Consider the following 5,451-nt stretch of genomic DNA (forward strand, 5'->3'; position numbering starts at 1 on the left):
ATAACCTTAAGATTTTGGGTGAATATATGGTGTGTCTCTCACAAAGGTGTTGCTCCAAAAAGAAGAAGTCTTACAATGTTCAATGCTCCCTAGTGGAAAACTCCCCCAACAGATTTCCCCCTCCATGAATCCCCATGTTTCCCCCCTCCATGAATCCCCATGTTACCGAACACAAACCCTAACCATGAATCTCATAACTTGAACCAATTTCTATTTTTAATTTGTACAATCAATTGCAACACAAACCCTAACCAAACATTTTTCTCCATCATTGCTTTCTTCTTTTTCAATCTCGGGTACTACTTGAATATCAAGCAATTCTCGTTTTCAGTTTCATTTCTAAGCCTTTGATTCCTCTTAATTTTCCTATATTTGTTTATTAGTGTTTTAATGTTGAAAAATTGTTTCCATTCATTTTATTCTTCTACTTCTATTGATGTTTTATTGTACATGCATTGAGTACTTCTGGATATGCGAAGAAGATTATGGATATGTGAAAAATCTCAATTAATAACGAGCGGAGACACAAATTATAGAAGTCAAATGTGTGTAGAAAGGTTATATCATTGACATTGATTTTGTTGAAGTCTTCATAGCTATCAATCTGAAGCATGGATCCACAACCTTTATCCAACCAACTCAAAATTCCCTTGGATCTATGTTTGGGACATCCTTAAAATCAGAGAGAGCAACTAGAATTAGAGCTGAACAATTGGATGAAGCTACATCAGCTTGACTCCAAGATGTAACCGAAGTTATTCAGGCATTAAATGATGTTGCTTAAAGGGCAGAAGAACAAGCTAAAATGGCTTTCGAGTTTGCTAAGAAGATGGAGTGTGAGTTTTCTAAGAAGATGTAACGCGAAATGAATGTTTTAAGGCATTTATTATGAAGAAAAAAAATGATATTACACATGATGAATCCACTAGTGTCGTCATGTAAGTTCGGAGTGTGCCTGAGAGAGAGAGAGAGAGAGAGAGAGAGAGAGAGAGAGAGAGAGAGAGAGAGAGAGAGAGAGAGAGAGAGAGAGAGAGAGAGAGAGAGAGAGAGAGAGAGAGAGAGAGAGAGAGAGAGAGAGAGAGAGAGAGAGAGAGAGAGGACTATGACTTTCAAAATTCTCTGGTTTTTATGAATACTTGCTCTTTCTTCTTTTCGTTTGGTTAGGAAGTGAAAGCGATAAAGTGCGGAAAGTAAATAACACCAAGATGTATCCTAGTTCCCTTCACAATCCAAAGGTACATCTAGTCCCCTTACCACATATAAGAGATTTTATTATTGTTAGATCTTCCTACATAAGACTCTAACCAAGTTATCAAGAAAAATACTCTTGAAAACTATCACCATAAGAAAAGAAGACAGTCTTCTCTTTTCTTGCACAAACACTTGTTTTCAACAATCCTGGAAAAAATAAGTAATACAAAACAAACAATCTTATTTTCAACAATTCTGAAAAATAAGATATGGATTACAACAATAATTTTTTAGTGTAAAGTTTATAGTATAATTATCACACTAAGTGATATAACAATGTAATTGATCTTCTCTTCCAATGAGAATAATTCACAAACACAAAGGTGTTAGATTGCTCAAGTATTTTCTGGTTTGAATGATGTGAAAATATGCAGAAAATATCTTGAATAAAAGTTTACAACAAGCAATGTGAATTCTGAAAATTCTAAGAGTTTTGATTGGAAGAAGTAATTTTTGAATTTGAAAAATCATGTATTTATATGTGCATAACACCTTTAATGAATCATGGTAAAGGTCTAAAAAATATCATGAACAATTGTCAAGTTAAAATGAAATGATTCCATGAAGTGGTGCATGAAGAGGTGTTAGTAAAGCTACTGATTTTTCCAAAACGCACAGAGGTAAATCGATTTACATAGTGGGTAAATCGATTTCCCTGTGGAAACGATTAAAAGTATTTCAAAAACTTACAGTAGGAAATCGATTTTCATAAGAGGTAAATCGATTTACCCAGTTGAAAAATTAATATTTTGCGTTTGGAAATGTATAGGCTTAAGTGGTAAATTGATTTCACTAAAGGTAAATCTATTTACTTAGTCAAAAACATGAAAAATATAAGCCTAAGACATTTGCCATGCACAAGGAAAGGTTATGCAATGATTGTTTGAATACTTGAGCATCTAAGTCTTTAGTGAAGGTAAATATTCTCATTATACCTTTTTGAAATGCAATATCTTAAATTCTTGAATCATGATGCTTTATCTTTGAGTAACATCTTTGCCTTCTTGTTACTTAAAGCTTTGTCTTCATCAAAATACATTCATCATAGAGAAGTTTGACTTCACATTCTCCCCCTTTTTGATGATGACAAACAATCCTCTTTGATGTCTTTCAATTTTCGGAAAAGAATTTCGAACTTAGAAGTATGATGAGAAATTATGATGGATTATATTATATGTTACATGTTTCTAACTATGCTTGTGAGGTGCAGGGTGATCACATTTTATGTATGTTTTCTGTTAAAATGCTTGCACCATTGTGTTTTCTACCCAATGATCTACTAAGGTCATCTATTTTTCCCTCTTTTTACTGATTTGTTAATTTTTTCTTTTAAATGATATATTTTGAATTGTACTTCCATTTGGGACGAACACTTATGACTATCACGTCATCTCTTTGATTAGTTGTTTTTGGTCAGGGTAATATTGTAATTTCTTTGTAGGTCTATAAATCGGTGGAATCTAAGTGTCCTCGTCAAATATTAAAGGTAAAAACATTGTCTTTCTCTTGAGTTTCTTGCATTATTTACTTTACTAGTCATTTTAAATAATATAACAAAGATTAGTATTGGTTGATTTCAAAGTAGTCAATAGAGGCCAACAATATATTACTGTAAGGTTAACCTCTACTTTTATGATGCTTAAATTTGTTCTTGAATGTTTAAAGTTATATTTAGCCTCTACCTTCATACATGTTTATGTATATTTTTAGTTTTCTAAGATAAATTTATATGTTTTTTTAACAACATAGGTTCACAAGGAGTGAAAAATGCCTGCATTGCTTTCTGCAACTTTTTTCAGGAACAAAACATAGATGCGTAAGTTGTTAATCTTCATTGTATCGTTGTTTCATAATATTGACTTCTAAAGTGTAAAAGTTTGAAGGACAAAGTTTCATAATTTTTTTTACTAATTTTGTGGTATGATCATGTATAATTTCTTATTCGTGCAGTTGCCGCAAATGTTTACAGCAAATGAAACAAGAGTAATTTGTTGTTAAGAATAAGCTTGAAACATTGTTGAGGGTAAGTAACTATATAAAGAAAATCATTTGCACGAACATTATAATTTTACTGCGGTCAATTTTGTTAAGTTGTGGCATGACGCTATGACATAGAGGATTTTTTCCCATCCCCAAGTGCAACAAGTGAAGCAACAATGAAACTTATATTAGAGCTATGTATATCTTATTGCTGTTTCATAAAGAAAAGGGCTGAAGCTAGTTGAGTTTGTTGACAATACTGTCATTTTGTTGCACTAAGTGAAACAAGTGAAACCATAGATGCCTGATGTCAGCTAGTTTTTATATGTTGTCAACTAGTTTAACGTCAAAACTTATATTTAGATATGTCATGTTATGGTTCTGTTGATAGTACATTAAATTGAAGTTGAAATCCAATAGAATTTCAAGTGTTGAAGTGATATGAATACATGCGTGCATAATCCATTAAAATGACTACATCGTCACTGCATTAGTTCAATTTGAGTAGAATGTATGTCAAATTTAGATGTTACATATTCCATGTTGTGGTCTCGCACTTAAAATTGAAGTTGAATTATAATATAATTTGAAGTGTATTATAATGTTAAAGTTATTTTGTGGCAATTTTTTTATTTAGGTTGCTTAGTAGTTGGTTTTTATTTATAATAACATCTATGTTATTTACAGGTAACATATTTGTTGACTTACGAGACTATTATGGTGAGGTTCCCGCTAGCCATGATTTGTTATCTTTTGAAATTTGACTTTAGTGTCGGTCAGACCCACAATATTGTATTTTGTTGACTTCTAAAGTTTGATTCTAACATAGGTTAGACCCCTCGCTAGCCATGATTTGTTGAGTTTTAAAATTTGACATAAGCGTCGAACACACCCCTGCTAGCCACGCTATTTTATTTTGTTGACTTTTAAAGTTTGACTTTAGCGTGGCTCAAGCCCCCGCTAAGCATGGTTTATTGACTGAAATTTTACTTTAGCGTTGGTCAAGCCCACACTAATGTCCTTTGTTAACTTTAAATTTTGACTTTAGCGTCAATGAGGCCCCCGCTAATGTATTTGGTTAACTTTTGAAGTTTGACTTTAGTGTCAGTCAACCCACGCTATTTAATTTTTGTTGACTTTTGAAATTTATTTTCTTAGCGTTTAGGCTCGGCCTATACTCGACCAGGTCGTTGCTAACTTAGACACAACTCTTTTTCACCAATGTTAACTTGTCACATTCGAGCCATTTAGCCTACCTCGACACAACACTAAGTCGACGCTAAACCTGGTGAAGTGTTGACTTTTCTGCTTATAGCGCCGGGAAATGGTCGACGCTAAGTACTATTTTTTTAGTGGTCATCCAACTAAGACCCATAATAGTGTACCTTCCGAAAATAAAATAAAAATAGTATACAAACAACAATAATGAAGATTCGATCTCTACAAAACAACAATAACATTAAACTTTCAATCTCAACACAACAACTACAAATACTAAAAAAAAACCTTATACCCTAAATCTTAAAAAAAAAACAATAACGTTAAACCTCAAGTATATCAACAATAATAACAACAACAATATTACTAGTACAATAATGGAGAAAACTTTACGTACTGAAAATGTGATGAGAGAGTCAAAGAAATGAGTTGTTTGAATTTTGAGTTTTCTTATTCGAGTTTTCCTCCTTTGTTTATTTTGTTCGATTTGGAAGATGGAGTTTGATTTAGGGGAGAAGATTAAGACTGATGTTTTCAAGTTAATGGAAGAATGTTCTTTGTTCGCTAGATGAAAAAGATGAAGAAGATGCTTTATTCGCTCGGATACAAAAAATTTAGAGTTTAATTGAAATACACTGACAGTGTAAAAGGATTTTACACCGTCAGTTAATCATAGACGTCGGATATTAAAAGAAGTTTGACTTTTATTTTAAAAATCTATAAAATAATACAAATGGATGATGGTAATGAGTCAACGGTGTAAAACTTTTTACACTGACAATGTATAGTAATTAATCTCAAAAATTTATGCAACTAATTACATTTAATAATTCTCATATCGTTTAATCATTACTTATTTTCATTTGATAATCTATTATACTCACAAGTTCAATTCTTCATTCTCCGTTGAACTTCTTTAACATCAAGTTCGGAACCACTAATTTCAAATTTTCAAATTCGTTAACACTTAGAATAAAACTTAATTATAGATCCTATCTAGTT

The sequence above is a fragment of the Lathyrus oleraceus genome, chromosome 1 (genome assembly GCF_024323335.1).
Source record: "Lathyrus oleraceus cultivar Zhongwan6 chromosome 1, CAAS_Psat_ZW6_1.0, whole genome shotgun sequence".
Taxonomy (NCBI): Eukaryota; Viridiplantae; Streptophyta; class Magnoliopsida; order Fabales; family Fabaceae; genus Lathyrus; species Lathyrus oleraceus.